Genomic DNA, 17,706 nt, shown 5'->3' on the forward strand with positions numbered 1-17,706 from the left:
TCCCGCGGGACAAAAAGGATCAACCTAAAGCCGACAAATGGGAACGGGTGTTGGGGGTCAGTGACATCACGTTTGATACATGTCATCGATCCCAATTTGAATGATGCTCATGATGTCAATCACTGGATCGTTTAGTCAAGACAGCAATATTCAACTGTGTGACGGCAGAGTGCAGCGTTAAATAACAAACCGACAGACATCTTTCACAATAGTGAGTTAACATTTATCGCCACATCCACACTCTACAATACGAACGTGATATGAATTGTATGTGATTATATATATTCCTGGTAGGTGGGACTGTATCTCCTGGTTGGAGGTAAACTCACTCACTCATAACAATTACAAATGTGCTTACATCACGTCCGAGTTCGTTCACTTGACGCATTCATCCTTGACCAGTTAATATTTTCAATAAAAGCAGTGACAAATTAAACGCGACATTTTATGAAATCTCGCAATTGTTGGGCTTTGTTAAAATAGTTCAGTTATAATTACAGCGCGACAATGACGTCACTTTTTTATGAAATGTCGCGCTTTTACAAAATAAAGTTTTCGAATGTGCTCTTTTGTATCGAATGTTTGATTTGAATGGCTGAAAGTGAACTGGCTCTTAATCCTTTGAATTCAAATTAACTGGACCAAATTTGGCCTTTGTTATATTTGATATGTATAAGTATATTCCGTAGTATTTGCATAAGGGTACGTGGTAATTAGGTGAACCATCATTTGATTGGTTGCATTTTGAAATGGTTTTAAACCCTGAAAGACTATTAAACTGGCCTTCGTGTTTAAAAGTTTTATATCTGAAGGAGTACAATTTTTGCTTTCTTATTATTCCTATATTCTACTTTTTTTACTGTCCATCGATGAGGTTTTTTATTTAATCTAAATATATAACTTCTGGTCACGATATGGCTGAAATATTGTCGATGTGACGTTAAATATTAACTCACTATTTTTTGCTTTTCAATATGATCTATGACTGTTATTTCTTTCCTGTGTGTGTCAGTGTCTAATCCCTTGTGAGCATTTTCCAAAGCTCTTTCTTCCGACGACCGATCAATCAATTCACTTATTTTGTCGAGTATATCTGTCACGTATTGAAATAACCATAAACACAAATTAAATTTTTAAAGATTTGTTCCCTCCCTTAAGTTAGTTTTAAACCCCAAAAACAATACTTAAATACGAACTAATTCCATTTAACTAAACTACATGTAGCTTAACTTATCCAATTGATAACTTATATTATTCTCATTGTGGCATTTCATGGGGTTGAAATACAGTAAAATTATTGTCCCCTGATAGTGACATAAATCCGCATATTTAATACATTTCATATTTTGAACGAGTCTTAATTTATGGCTAGTATTGTCTACACCTATCAGTGACTTGAGTTATGACTTAAATCCTGTAAGTCCCCATGGTACCCAATAAGAAGGTCTGGCCATGGTGTATTTTAAAAATATCAAATGTAAAGTTGATGTATATTTGTTGGTTGGAGCTTTTAGAGTTGACTGTTAGATTTTAGATTCCAATCTGATAGCATGCTAATGTTGTACTGTCCTTTGTGACAGATATTTATCTTTCAATTTGTTCTCGTCACTATATGTCTGAGATACTGCCGATGTGACGTAAAACTTTAACTCACCTAACTTATCCTAGTAGTTCTATCACGAATGACCTAATAGCAATACAGATATCTACTACTCATACTCTTCAAGGAAAACTGTCATGTTAGCAAGAGGTGTGGAATTTTTATATTTTGCTGTCGTTCCCACAATCGCCACACCCATATCATTTGCAATATCCTTACTCACTTATTTCATATCTGGTAGCAAAAACTGTTAATGTACTAAATTCCACCTCACCCTGTGGTTCCTATCCATCACTTACATCCTGCTTGAAGGTTGGCACGGAAACACCTCTTATAGCCCCTAAAAAGGCTCTTTAATAGTTTTCTTTGATAATAACCAAGTGATTGGTTTATTGATACATGCTAGGAACTACCATAGACCAAAATGCAGTGTCATGACAAACATTATGTACATAAATGACCCAAGCAGTGACATCCAATGTTGTCCTCAATTATCACCAATCGCTTGGTTACAAGTATGTAATTTCGGCGATTATATGACAGGCTTTGGATGTAGCTAGTAACAAGTTTCATCATGAATTGTCTTCAGTAGAGGATACATTCTTGGAAAGCAAGCTGGAAAGTTCTTAACAGCTTGACATGTAGAAATGGTTTGTTCGGTGACTATATTGATGAATGTACACATTCATTTTCCAGTGGTTCCTTTAAGAAAAGGGATAATCTTTATGATTTTTTTAACCTCAGGCCATCCATTTATTAAACCTGAAATTAGTCTGGGTGATCCAGCCATGGTCACTCCTGCATCATATGATAGTCTTCAGACTGTTCTGGATAAGACATGTTCAGACAGTGACTCCGGCAACAGTAGACAGTGGCTAGTTCTCGGATGCGATGGTTCTCCCTACAATTTATTCAGCAGAATGCTTACTAAATGGTACAAATGTCGAGTTTGTCAAAAAGGGCTTGCAGGGTTTGAGTAAGCACTGTGGTATTGAGCACCCCAATGATGATGATATTGTAGATGCCAGTCACCAATTTTACAAGCATATATATTTGTTGTACCTGGAGCAGGATACATTGAGATAAATGGTGTGAGGTCAATTTTCAAATTTCTATGGTGGCCATATCTACAACATGTTGCAAAGTTACTTGGCTTCCCTTCACCAACTGCTGTCAATATGGATAAGTCAGCCACCAACCACCACAAGTCTTGGGGAATGCTCCTTACTTTTCTATATGGTTCCACAGACAAACTTTTATATAGTTTCCTACTGTCAAAGGCACCTGAGCATCATCTGTGCACTATCTCTGCATTTCATTCTTGGCTGAAGCAACATAAATATCCCGATGTCGAATTCCTGTCCGGCATTTTGTTGGAACTCATTCCATTCATATATCGTTTCGCTGTAAGGAGAAACAACCGGGATTCATTTTCAAGGCTTTTTTTATGCAATGAATAAAGATATCAAAATATCCTATCAAGAACTCATTCTACATGATGAAATGATGAGACTACAAGCCCCACCAGAAATTGTAACTTATCTGAATGCCTGTGAGGTAATTTCTCCCTCCGGTCATCACAGTAAAGGTGAAGGTGGTGACTTTGTATTGGAGAATAACAGAAAATGTGGATGCCTCCATGTGTACCCACAGATGATGCATGGCTAAGGAACTGCAGAAATCTTCCCAAATTGGAACAGGTAAGATATGGGCAAGCACGTGTCTTGCGTACGAAGGATTATTAGTAATTTGAAATGGTGTAAATAGCATATAACAAAGACACATGAATTATTTATCCATAAAATGGTGAGAATGAAGTGAATTATGACATGCCGTTATGTACATAGCTGCGTAGAGGTAATTTTTTAATTTTTTTAGCAATGTCTTGTACAATTATGTACTTTTAATAGTTCTGCAATGCACATGTGCAGGATTAGCTCCGTTGGTAGCGTCGCTGACTACGGGTGAAGGGAATTCAAGTTCGAATCCGATCTTGTGGAATTTTTTTATAATGTATATATACACAAGTACATGTATTATGCAAGATAAGAAATTTCCTTTTCTTCATAGTAATACTTAAAATGAAAGATTTTTTTCCTAGGAAAAACATAAAAATCATGATTGTATTTTTCTTTTTTCTTTTATTTTGTTCTGCTCTTGCCACAGACAGGTGATGTTTTTTAAATCTCCACCTGTCCTTACGTAAATGCCGATGCATTCACAATGCACCCAATAATTGCACAGGGATTTTTTAAAGTCACACAAAATCCACTTTGCGTTATTGTCATCAGGGCACCCATACACAATGTCACAAATGCGACAAAAAGTTTGCTTTCGCCTGGGTTTTTTTTTAACTTCTCTTGCTTGATCTTTTTTGCGAGGTCGTGTCCGTTGCAGTTTCAAGGTATTCTTGGTGAGTTAGTGACAGAAGTAGATGGCTGTGGGTTTGAAGTAGAAGACACAGTTTGGGAATTCAGAGTGAGTGAGTGAGAAGTTTGTGCGGCAGCATGAGATGGTGTTGGAATCGGTGAAATCGGTGAATCGGGAGTTTGAGAAAGATGGGTGGGTTTGGTTAAATTAATAGTTTCATTGTTATTGGGAAAACTTTGGTTAAGCTGGAAAAAAATGGAAAACATTACTAAATGCATATTTGCGGTTCATTAAACCTACACAGTATATGTTTTCAAAGATCAACAATTTATAGTATATGACAACATATCAAATACCTTTTCAACCCCTTAATACCCACGTGTGGCCACCTTGTATCAGATCCTTTGATTTCCAAGTAGGCTTCAGCCCTAGATTTAAGTAAATCAACTACCTAATAAACATACTCTAAACTTAATAATTTTGCATAACAGATGAAAAACAACATACTGATGGCAGTTGGTGCTGAGTTATCAGTACCATTTCAAAAAGTCACTGACAATTCCCTGTCGGTGGAGATCGTGGCTTTGACAAAGCAATCATTTACAGGCAAGGCCTTAAGGGCCCACCCCACCTAACGGGCCTGGACGAAAAGCACCTGTTAGATCCAGATGTACAGCAGTGGCTCGACATTGCAACAAACAGGAGAAAATATAGGTATTTATATATACGCCATTACATGTATTATATATACATTGAGTGAGAAATTATATATATATATATATATACTACTCAAAATTTGATACGGATCACTAGGTGATATGTGTGTAAGTTACCACAAACATAACAAAAGACATGACTCTGACTCAAACGTGTTTAATCATGTTATGAATGAAAATTCATGAACTTATCAATATGGAATGTTTGAAATCTGCAAACACCAAAAGGCATTTCATTAAAAAATGTTAATAGCAAACAAGAGAAAGAATTACACAGTTATGAGGGATAGTCCATCATTACACTTAGTCGATGAAGTGTCAATATCGAGTATGACCTCCCCTTGCATCAATGACGGCCTGACAACGTCGAGATATGCTGTCAATAAGCACCCGGATGTTCCCAATGGGAAGGTTGTTCCACTCTTCCACGAGGACATGTCCGAGCTCTGCCAAAGTCGTGGGTTGTGCTCTACGGCGTGAAAGGGCAACCTGCAGCATGTTCCAGACATGCTCAATCGGGTTCAAGTCCGGCGAACGCGCTGGCCAATTGTCTCCTGCTCAAGGTACTGCTCAACCACCCTGGCGCGATGAGGACGGGCGTTATCATCCATCAGGATGAACTCAGGGCCAACAGCACCAGCGTAGGGTCTGACGTACACATCGAGGGTCTCATCCCGGTACCTCACCCCCGTCATTGTTCCTCTCTCCAGTACATGAAGATCTGTCCTTCCATCTCTGTTGATTCCACCCCAGACCATGATGGAACCACCACCATCATGGAAACGTTCACGTTGTCGTCACCACACCCGCTGCCTCCTGTCTGTAAAGTCCAAACAATACCTGGACTCATCGGTGAACAGAACTGGAACCCAATCGTTCCGTGTCCAAGTGACATGATCTTCAGCCCATTCCAATTGCTCCAGCCGGTGTCGAACAGTCAGGGGGATTCGGACACATGCCCTTCTCGAGTAGCAACCTGCATTGTGAAGACGATTCCGTATCGTCTGAGTGGACACATTCACCCCCGAGGCGTTCAGGAGGTCGTTACGTAGGCTGGTTGCTGTCCAGAAGGGATGACGTCGTGCCTGAAGAGCCACAAAATGATCTTGGCGTTGGGTTGTCGACCTCTGACGACCACCCCCATGTCGGTGTGCTGCTGTACCAAAAGTTGGCTGTCGGGACCAGGCCCTGCTTCCAACGCTGTGGCTGACGTTTAGTGCATTGGCAACGTCACGTTGTGAATAGCCAGCATCAAGCATTCCAATACATCTGCCCAGTTGTTCTGTCGTCAGGCGACGCCTTACACGTTGAGGGGGCATTACGTAGATAAATGTAGTGTAAACACTCAATTGAGTTTAAAGTTTCAGAATGAATCAGACACCGTTGCCTGATTGGAAATCGTGCAATGGTAGCAAGAGCATGAACTGTGATGTGAAACGCATTTCCCATGGCATGAAATGCACGTGCAAGTGTGTTGGAGACGTTTTTGATTTCACTTGAACACAATATTGCCAGTTATGCAGTTATTTTGTTTTTTTATTAAGAAAAATATCTACGATCCTTATCAAATTTTGAGTAGTATATATAAATTTCTCACTCAATGTCAGTATGTCTCACTCTGACGCACACACACAAACACATTACTTTTTAGCTTTTATCAGGAAAATATCATTTCCAAAACTATTTCAGAGAAATTATGATTGAGGAGAACCTTCTAGAAAATGTTGGAAGACCCCGACTGAATAAACCGATCCTTACTCCAGAAGAACGCAAAGAGTCAGAAAAGCCCACCAAAATAACTACTGCACAATTGGTGGAAATCATCCAGACAGAACTTGAAAGCATTCCGGTTTTTTTGTAAGGGACACTGACGTATTAAAATGTGGCAATATTCAGTAAATAAATTTTTGCCGGGACTGCAGGTGGCGTGGCAGTGTAGGAAGCATGGCGGACGGAGAGAGGGGTTGACAAAGTACATTTCAGGTAATTTTGAATTCAATGTTGTCTTTTTGACTGATTTATCGCACAGAATGTGTCCAAATGGAGGAGGGGTACTCTGGTTCACAAAAACCTGCGCAACAAACGTGGTAATGTAATAAGAATCGATGAATGAAATAAGTTTTCGTAATGAACATTGACATGTATTTTATACCCACCATCTTGCACCTAGTAGTTTGTTGCTTAACGCCGCACTCAGCAATATTCCAGCAATATGACGGCGGTCTGTAAATAAACCAGTCTGGACCAGACAATCCAGTGATTGACATGAGCATCGATCCACGCAATTGGGATAGGTGACATGCATCAACCAAGTCAGTGAGCCTGACCACCCGATCCCGTTAGTCGCCTTTAACGACAAGCATGGGTGGCTGAAGACCTATTCTATCTCATATCTTAACGGGTCCGGTAACAAGTACCATCTTTTAACGTCTTTTGGTATGACGTGGTCGGGGATCGAACTCCGGACCTTCCGGCTCTACGGGCGGACGCTCTACTACAAGACCATGGAGGCGGTCATGTCAAACATGAACACCCACACCCAACAACGCGTACAGAAGAGAACATTCAGGGTATGAAACTCCCCAAAAAATCAGCAAGACCACAGGACTGGCTAGCTGAAATACTTGCTAGCCCTGACCAAAACCTGCCTGCCCACTATAATCATATGTTTCTCAGGATAATCTCATTAAAAATATGATTGCTTGTAGCATAAGCGCATCGCTAAATGTTAGGTTGTCTAAAAGCTAACAGGGTTTCTTTTTGGTTACATTTTATCACTCATCTTTACATGTGAATTTATTCTTATCATGGGGAAATATTTAGAATATTTTCACAGATGAAATATAAGCCGACCGTCGGGCAGCGTGAGTTGAAATAAAGCCGTGTCGGACGGTCGGGCAGGCAGGTCTTTCGAACGCCGAGAACAAATAAACACACAAAAACAAACAAGGACACCACACGTAAATGGCACTCCAGACAACGACTCACCATGAGGACGAACTCCACGTGCACAGTCTAACCAATACACGTCAATTTAACAGCGCAGGCTTAACATGTCTACGGATGTAATACAATATATATGATGTTTAACTATAGAATTATATAAAACAATTCACAAATTTACAATTTACTGCTATTTCTATATCGTAAATATTAGCGAGTTGGAACTAACCTTTCCTCCCGTGGTGTGCAGTTCAAACTGGCACACGGTCAGAACAATGCGCACAGTCACAAGGCTAATTCTAATTAGCCAATCAGCAGGGATAGAAAATAATCACCTGATAAAAACATTTCAGCTACTCCAGAATGAACCGAACCGGTTTTAGTGTGAACAAACCAGAATGAGTGTCACTGGGCATAACAACGGCTTATTTCAAGGAGTTGAAATATCACACAATCTATACAAAAATGGACCTGCAGGTAAATTAATTGACATTACAACCAAACCACAAAATAACACTAAAAGACTGCCACTAATACAACATGTTTTTGATACCGTTTTTACAACGTTTGTATAATTCTATTTCATTTAAACAAACAATGTAAAACTCCATTACCTCCTAACGACAAATACTTTCATAAATTATGTACGCCGTAATGCCTCTAGTGTTAAACGATATAATCTGAACATCCAACACTATCGAAATGTAATCGTGGGGTTTGACCCAACGATGTCTGACCATTATTCCTCTGTAAACGGTACTCCTCTCCTGAAAATAAAAGGAAAAAATCTGTGCGAAGCCAATCCCATAATATGAACATATCTAAATGATGGAGCCCGATTCATCCGCATGTAAATGGCCCAAAATCTACTTCACAAATCTCTCAACAAAATATATGGGGCTTCTCCCTTGACCCGAGAGGGATGGGTGTGTGTGTGTGTGATGCCTAAATGCAGGATCCTATGCTGAACGGTTTTTTGCAGGCGGTTGCTTTTGGATGAAGCTGTAAAATTGTTCCCCAAACGTTTATGTGCTTTGCATATGTATTCGCGAATTATAGACACATCGTCGTTCTGTTTGACTTATTTGGTTCTCATTTAATGTAATTATTTTAGATATCTGGCAGAATTTGGTTTTACATCTATGTCAAGTTTCTTTTTTTGAAGAGTATATATGCATCTAATTTGTAGAATGCCTTCACACAGGCTTCGAAAGAATAAGTATATCAGTATATCCATCCGAAAGTGTATTTCACTTCTGTCCATCGACCTTCAAACCTGGAGACGATGGACGCACCTCCCACACCTTCCACGCCCTTCCTTTCCAGGAACCGTTTCTTGTAAGAAGCGGTTTGTTGAGGAGACAATCTGGCTCACATTGTTGATGCATGTCATTGTATCCAAATGGCGTAGATTGATGTTCATAGAGTCAATGACATGACTGTCTGGTCAACACAAATATTTACAGATCGCCATCATATAAGTGGAATATTGCTGAGAGCGGCTGTTACGAAGTAAATTGTATTAAAAAGGTATTTTGTAATACTTGCATCAAATTGTAATAATTTTAACGTAAATTGTTATAACAACGAAAATTGTAATAAAATTTGACGTAAATTGTAATACCCAAATTGTAATAAAAATTCACGTAAATTGTAATAATCTCAACCTGCGGTAAAATGTAATAACGTTTTACGTAAATTGTAATAACCTTATAAGTTTAGCGTCAAAGGCGTTAAATGACTAGAACCTATCCTTGTCAGGGTTGGTACAGGGTTTATCGTACAATCGTCATTAAAGTATGGGTGTGGGGGAGGATTGAGGTCCTTATCGTGCATTGTTGTATAATTATATGTATATATAAACGCATTGGAATTTCATTTCTATAGTTGTCCAGAAGAGGATTAGTTACTAGAATGAACTTAGTTTTCTTATTTACCTAATGGAATCATATTTCAATTGGTGAATTAGGTAGTAATATACAAAATGGAATAATTATAACGTAACAAACTTACACAAATATATTGATGTGTAAATGTGGAAAGTCTGACTTTTACTGACTGAAGCAAATATATTTATTTTGCAACTGTATATTTGTACATATTTTATGCGGAGAGGGGTTGCAAGAACTTGTCCCCAATACAATTCTCATTTTGTTCTGTGAATAAAATATGTTTAAACTAAACTAGCAAATGGATGACATGTCTTTCTGCAATAGTCTGTGTGCAAGCTGATTTATACATGTTCATATGCATGATATCAATTTATTATTATTCAAGTTTCAATTTTTTTAACGTTGCTCGGAGGATGTAAAGCAAATGTCCTGGGCGATGTACATGTAGGTATGTGAACCCGCAAGGACTGCCTTTATCAATCAATTTACGTGCAGCTTGTGTCATGTCTGTATTGTTAGAATGATACTCTAGCAACTGTACACATCGATTTATGACTGGAAGATCCATCCTCGTGTTAAAACTGATGGATTACATTAGGTACGTCTATTCGACAAATAGGTTAATTGATTTATCATCCAATAGTAGCTTAGCTAGGAGTCCACTGCAATAACATTGAGTTACGAGTTACCGAAGAGAGCTCTGTGCAACCAGACCCTGGAGCACATGACCGTTTCCTTGAAACAAACAAGACAATTCAATCGTATTTATACATTATATTTTGACGAAGAATTCAAATACAACAAATGAGGACAGACCTCCTGTGCAATGTCAAAGGAAAAAACAGTCGTCAGCATGGGAAATGAGAATACTTAACACATAACATTATATACAATGTTTTTATTAATATCAAAAGAGGGGCGTGGATATTCTTTACCTACATTGCATACACTATTAGATATTGTGTATTCTCGACCTCTGTGAACTTCTCACAGATAAAGAAATAATAATAAATAAATGCAAACCTTGTTAACTTATGCAATATTTGTAGCAATGTATGATTAATATATGGATGATTAAAACAACATAAAATATTTCCTTTCATATGAATTAATTAAATAAATGAATAAATGTAACTGTCTGGATTCTTTTCATATGTCATGAAGAACTAACAACAACTTACTGACAACTTTTGCTGGGGTAATAACTCCTTGCCCCAACAACAAAAACAGAATCCATCATGATAACGGCACGAAATCATAATTCAAAGCATACACAAATAATATCCGGTATTTTCGGGCATGTCTTGTTGAGTTTCAAATAGCATCAGAATGTATGATAAATTTGTTGCAATCAATTATTGCTGAAATATATCTGTTTTGATCAAAATTGAAAGGATTGAAAATATATAATGAAAAGGGTTTTGTCACTAACATCAACATTCTCTTTGACCTTATACGGAAAAGTATTCTAAGATCGTTAAACTCAGCAATCGTTGGTGGATTGTGCCAAGCAGCTTTGATACCAAATTTGGTACCTCACGTATAATGCATTACATAATTTTCGAAACAGAAAATTACGTTTTTCCTAAGTTATCACTAATTTGTGACATATATACGGACACAAATTACCTCAGAGGATAATCTTCTTTGGAGGTTTAAGAGGATTAAAATATTTCCAGCTATCATCAAGCACTGTAATAAAATATTTAACTTATAGCATACATGTACCTTTTTAACATTCCAATGAAAAGAATAGTGACTAACTAAGAAACCAAATTATATTTATCTCCGATACTATGCCCAAATCACTATACGCACACATGCACACATACATACATACAGACATAAACACCCACACGTGTGTATGTATTTGTGTGTGTGTGTGTGTGATGTCATTGGTATCAGATCTATGACTGCACTTCTACATATAGTATTTCTCGAATTGTACATGTGAAACGCAAGCTCAACCGACAAAGATCATTTCTAGTAAATTGGCGTCTTGGAGACTACGGTAGTAATGTTATTACAATTTACGTAAGAATTATTACATTTTACCGCAAGTAGAGATTATTACAATTTACGTCAATTTTTATTACAATTTGCGTATTACAAGTTACGTCAACTGTTATTAAAATTTACGTTGTTATTACAATTTATGTCAAAATTATTACAATTTGATGCAAGTATTAAAATTTACTTTTTTATTACAATTTACGTCGTAACAGCGGCGTTAAATAACAAAACAAAACAAAATATTAAAAAACGCAAACGATGATGAATATCTTACACAGATCAAATACCCTTCCACCTCCCACCTTCCCCGTTGTAGACTCTTTAATAACCAAACAACTGTAGTACTCATTGTGTAATTAATATCAGGTGCGGTTGGGTTGCTGTACACAATGTCGTCCAGATCTACCCTCCTGCTGGGGTCCTTGCAGGTACCAAAGGTACTGTAAGTCCCCATGGCCCCCAGTATGGTGATCTTCCTTCAGTGGTTGGCGATCAAAAGCCCGTTTGTATCATAAATTGTGTATCACTAATCTTTTATAGTTCCATGCTAATCTTATATTCATATCTGTAATAGTCTAGTTTGTTTTACTGTCCTTTGTTGACAGGTTTTATACAGTCAAATTGTCTATATTATTGATGTATAAATTGATCTCGTCACTATATGGCAGACATATTGGCGATGTGACGTTAAATCTAAACTCACTCACTCCAGATCTACCCAGATAAACTATTAATTTTCACAAAACTCCAGATACACATAGACATCATATGCATGCGTTTAAAAGCTGGCAATATTAATAATTGACATATTTTATTTGAATTTGTCAGTGAGTTATTGCTGTAGCCCTTGGTCTATTGCAGGGCTCACAAACACAGACGTGTGAAATTGAGGGATTTATACCTGGACTTGCACTGGTACAGTGTATTATTGCAAGTGGTCTCCAATATATGAATCTAGGACATGTCTTCAGGTTCTAGAGTCACGCCAAATGTTGAAATGGCTTGAGGAGACTAAGTGTACCAAGAGATCCAGATCCTAGACATGGAACATTTCTTTGATATGATTTGCAATGTTTGATATTGCGTTATTGTATCTAATAAACGAAAACGGACAGTACAAACATATGCCTATCGAACGGATTTGCTTTATAACAAACTGGAAGGAACAAGTTTTTTCTAAAGCTGTTATCCTCTCATTGGACCAATTCATATTAATCGATATATTTAGTGTTCGATGAGGTCAACAATTTTGACACAGTACTGATCAAAATATAGATGGCATAGTCGTTGCGACAGAGAAGCGATTGACGAATTCACAGTTGATAACACTGATCTTGGTAGTTGAATGTGGTGCTGATTGATGGAAAAGAATTAAGTATGTAGATGGACAAGGAAGTCATACGACTCTTCCTCAGATGTGGTTTGACCACGTTTACTTTATTCAAGGCTTTAGAAAAGCTTTTAAAACTTTTAATGGTAGATATGTGGGCGCTATTTCCAAATCAGACGGATCATTGACACAAATTATGTCCGACGCAATTCTATATTTGGACTTGTACCATGTTTTAAGGTGACTAAAAGACTTAGTCTATAACTATATTTTATCAAGGTGAGTTTATAGGGACGACTTGCATTTAATAAATGCATTATATTCAATTAGTTTCCTCCTGGTTAACAGTGTCCTTGCTTTGGAGTATTTCCCACGGTTTCCATTTCCTCTTAGGTTTGTTGTTATTCCACAACAAAGTAACATTAGCAGCGAGTGGTTTGAAATATAACGTCACATCGGCAATATTTCGGCCTTACCCTGACGTCGCAATTTTAGCAGCTGAGCTGAACATATCATTTATACTGATTTTCTTTATCATTATTTTTATCAATGTTAAGTGTCAAGGAAGAGTGTATATCTGAGATTAACGGGTTAAAGGTCCACCCAGGGAATCTATCATGTAGAGTATTCTATCATAAGATGAAATAACACAATCCACAACACTAATTTCTTTACAAGTGACTTTGCCACAGTATATGTCCCCATGTAATCTGCAACCCGTGAAGATTCCGAGGTAGAATAGGTCTTCAGCAACCCATGCTTACCGTAAAGGGTGACTCTGCTTGTCGTTATAGGCGATTAACGGCATCGGGTGGTCAGGCTCGCTGATTTGGTTGATGCATGTCATCTATCCCAATTGCGTGGATCGATGATCATGATATTAATCACTGGATTGTCTGGTCCATACTCGGTTATTTATAGACCGCCTTCATATAGCTGGAATATTGCTGAGTGCGGCTTTAAACAACAAACCAACCAACCATTTAATCTGCCATTTAAAATGTTAAGATTATTTTCTTTTTATCAAATATTTATAAGCATATTCCCATGATCATTTACAAGAACTGAATCACTAGCGGTTCTTGAAGTGGGTATGCCCAGGTCACAGAGAAACTGTCTCTCCTGTCCAGATTCCATCAGTTCACCAATGAGGTGTATATTGGGGCTAACTTCTTCAAGATCGACAAAATCAGGATTAGTTCTGGTTCCAGCATTAAAGTCTCCCAACAGTATAACTCTATAGTTCAATTTAAATTATGTTACATTACAGCTCTGCACCGCCTGAGCATGGTCTGCATGAGTCGTCGAATCTGGCGTTGTGGAATCCTTCTCCACTCATCCTGCAATGCATGGTTCAGCTGTTGAAGTGTCTGTGGTTGAAGCTGTCGGCGTCGTACACGTCTGTCTAGCAGATCCCACAAATGTTCAATGGGGTTGAGATCAGGCGATATGGAGCGCAGTGGCAGCACAGTAACATTGTTGTGGGCAAGATAATCCATGGTAACACGTGCAGTATGCGGTCTTGAGTTGACTTGCTGGAAAATCTCTCTTCTGACGTCCCCATGGACCCTGGCGTGGTGATCTACCTTCAGTTGTTGGTGATCTATAGCCTGTTTTTATGTTGTGTTGTAAAATGTTAATATCTTTTTACATGCTCTTTGACTAGTTTTATGTACATCTGTGATATTCTAGTTATTATACTGCCCTTCGTCGGCAGAATTGTATGCAGTTTAAAATATATTGTTCATGTCAACTTTTGTTTCGTCACGATATGGCTGAAATATTGCCGATGTGACGTTAAACTTAAACTCACTCACTCACTCACTCTTCTGACGTCAATGGCGGGACTAAGGTGACGTTGAAGGATTTAATCACGGGAGCGTACAGCAGTTAAATTTCCCTGCACGTGCACCAGATCTGTCCTACCATTGACGGATATGCCTGCCCACATCATGACACTTCCACCGCCGTATCGGTCGACTACATCAATACGGGTTCATTTCTACGTCTGTAGACACGCATCCTACCATCATGGCGATACAGCATAAACCGCGACTCATCACTGAACCATATCCTTCTCCAGTGCACTAGGGTCCATGGTCCATTTCTGCTCCATTGCAGCACGGGATAGGTCCCATGCTGTCTTAGACGATTTCTGATGGTTTGCGCTGAGACTCTACGAAGACCAGGAACATTGTCAGCTGTGTATGCTGCACTGATTGTCCGGTTGTGAAGATGCAACACCCGTATGAAGTATGGTTTCAAGATGCTGTACCAAATGTTGTGTTCGGGTGCAATAAATTAGTGTAAATTCAATATTCACTGTTAGTAATGACATATATATTGAGTTCAAGCCTTCGATTTTAGTGATTTTCAACATCACTTTTATTCTATTGGTTGATATCTGATTACACAAAAGACATTTCTCGCCGCGAATAGCTGCAAAATCGCTGATGCGGCGTTAAGCAATATTCACTCACTCACTGAAAGGGGATTAAAGTACTGTAGAATTATTGTCCCCCTAAGAGTGTATGTAAGACCACGTCATTCAAAGTAAGTTTATTCCTACTACCGTTTTAGACGTAGTATACTTGTTTGTTTTAATTTTGGCACAACTTGATGATAATCTCCAGCAGCTAAGGTAGCGGAGGTATTGTAAGTCCCCACGGTTCCTAGTATGGTGGCCTACCTTTAGTTGCTGGCGATCCCAAGCCCCGTTTTTATAATGTACTGTTATTTATCGTGATATCTTTTTATTGTTCCATACTAGTTTGGGGCGGTCGGGTAGCCTAGTGGTTAAACCGTTCGCTCAACACGCCGATGACCCGGATTCGATTCCCGACATTGGTACAATATGTGAAGCCCATTTCTGGTATCCCCCGCCGTGATATTGCTGGAATATTGCTAAAAGCGGCGTAAAACCATACTCACTCACTCCTAGTATTAAAATATGCATCTGTGATAATCTAGTTCTTTTACTGCGTTTTGACGACAGGTTTTATAATCAAATTTGTAATATTATTACTGTCTAACTTGATTTAGTCACGATATGGCTGAAATATTGCCGATGTTACTATAAATATTCACTCACTCAATATCAATATCGTCTAAAAGAATCAGCAAACATTCCGGAATGCACTTCTTATAATCACAGCGACACCGGACTTCACAAAACGTCCGTGTCAGATTGCTGTGTTTTAAATAGTCAATCTTATCGTGTGTCAATCCAGGCAGGTAACTCGTCACTATATGGCTGAGATACTGCCGATGTGACGTAAAACTTTAACTCACTCACCCAGGCAGGTAAAAGAGAACGTTCATCAAGTGTCTGCGTTCAGTTACGTGTTTGCGGCGACCAGGATGTGAGGTGAAATGGGGTTTAAGGTCGCATCCAAGATTATTGCACTTATATAGCGACGTGCATGCACGCGTGTGTGTGGCTGCTTGTACAAGTCCGGACTGATGCCGATTTATAGTGCTAGCCCACTGAGATACCACGCCGCAGTTTAACATGAATACCCCACTCAGACACAGTATACTGACTCCGAGCCGACCAGTTCTTGTTTTAGCCCCTTAATGCCGATCGGCGGACAGGATAACAACAAGTACCATCTATTAACGTCTTTTGGTTTGACGCGGCCGGGGATCGAACCCCGGACCTTCCGCTCTCCGGGCGGACCCTCTATCACTAGACCACGGAGGCGGTCGCGGCGACCAGGAAGTAGACTATCGTGGGTAGAGCTGTCAACAGCTATACGATTTAGAGAAACAGGATCTTGTGATGACAAGTATGGCAGTAAGGTGTGTACGTGCTGTTATTTGTGTCATTGTTACGACCTGGTTACGGCCTTTAGTCCCAGTATAGTTAACAGCGTATCTAACATGTGCAAAAAAGAATGTGTTTGACACTGGGTTCGCAGAGTGTTTACAATAAACTGATATTTAATCTCTGGGACTGTGCGTGTGTGCGTGTGTGTGTGTTTGCGTGTGTGCGTGTGTGCGTGCGTGTGTGCGCGCGCATGACGTCCAACTGCGTTAACAAATCAGTTGTCATCCATGTTAATGTATACTTTTCAAAAAAAGAAACGCAAAGCCAGATATTTGTGTGTTAGGAAAATACATTTATACGAGGAACCGTACAAGGTATTGAGCCAAAATGTTTAGGAGAGAACACTTGGTGATTGTAGTCATCTCAGTTTCGGTACATAGGAAAACTCCAAGGTAAAGGTCAGCATCCATCAATAACGCGTATGTACCCCGTTGGAATCGATAGCGGCCTGACATCTCCTGCCCATTGAAGAGACGAGTATGCGAATTACATCCTGGGGAATGGTAGCCACTCGGCCTGCAACGCAAAAGCCAACTGCTGCAACTTCTGTGGTTGTAGTTGACGTCGATGTAGCCGTCTATCCAATTCATCCCCCAGGTGTTCTATCCGGTTCAAATCCAGGGATCAGGAGAGCCAGGGGAGAACATCAACGTTGTTGTGTAGACAGGCTCTTATGATCCGTGCTGTATGCGGACGAGCGTTGTCCTGTCGTAAGATTGCCCTGGATATGGACCAAACCATGGCCCTTTTGTTAATGAACAGGATGCGTATTTTTCCGAATCGTACGTGTTTCCCGACTAATGGTTTGAATGTCTTTGTTGTGATCAGTTTGATCCGGGAAATTTGTCACTGACAGTATAACACATTAAACCTCTTCATCTTGCACCACTAATTTTGCTTTTATGGCCAAAAGTTGGTTGGTTGGTTGGTTTGTTGTTTAACGCCGACCTCAGCAATATCCCAGCTATATGACGGCGGTCTGGACCAGACAATCACGTTTGTCGCCTTTTGCG

The 17,706-nt window shown here is 39.2% G+C and overlaps 1 pseudogene; it reads right to left on the bottom strand.

Annotated features, from left to right (window-relative positions):
- Positions 1 to 3,950: 3,950 nt before the first annotated feature.
- On the bottom strand, positions 3,951 to 6,005 carry LOC139448636 (uncharacterized; annotated as a pseudogene).
- Positions 6,006 to 17,706: the final 11,701 nt, after the last annotated feature.

The sequence above is a fragment of the Haliotis cracherodii genome, unplaced genomic scaffold (assembly GCF_022045235.1).
Source record: "Haliotis cracherodii isolate W230 unplaced genomic scaffold, xgHalCrac1.p SCAF_7, whole genome shotgun sequence".
NCBI lineage: Eukaryota > Metazoa > Mollusca > Gastropoda > Lepetellida > Haliotidae > Haliotis > Haliotis cracherodii.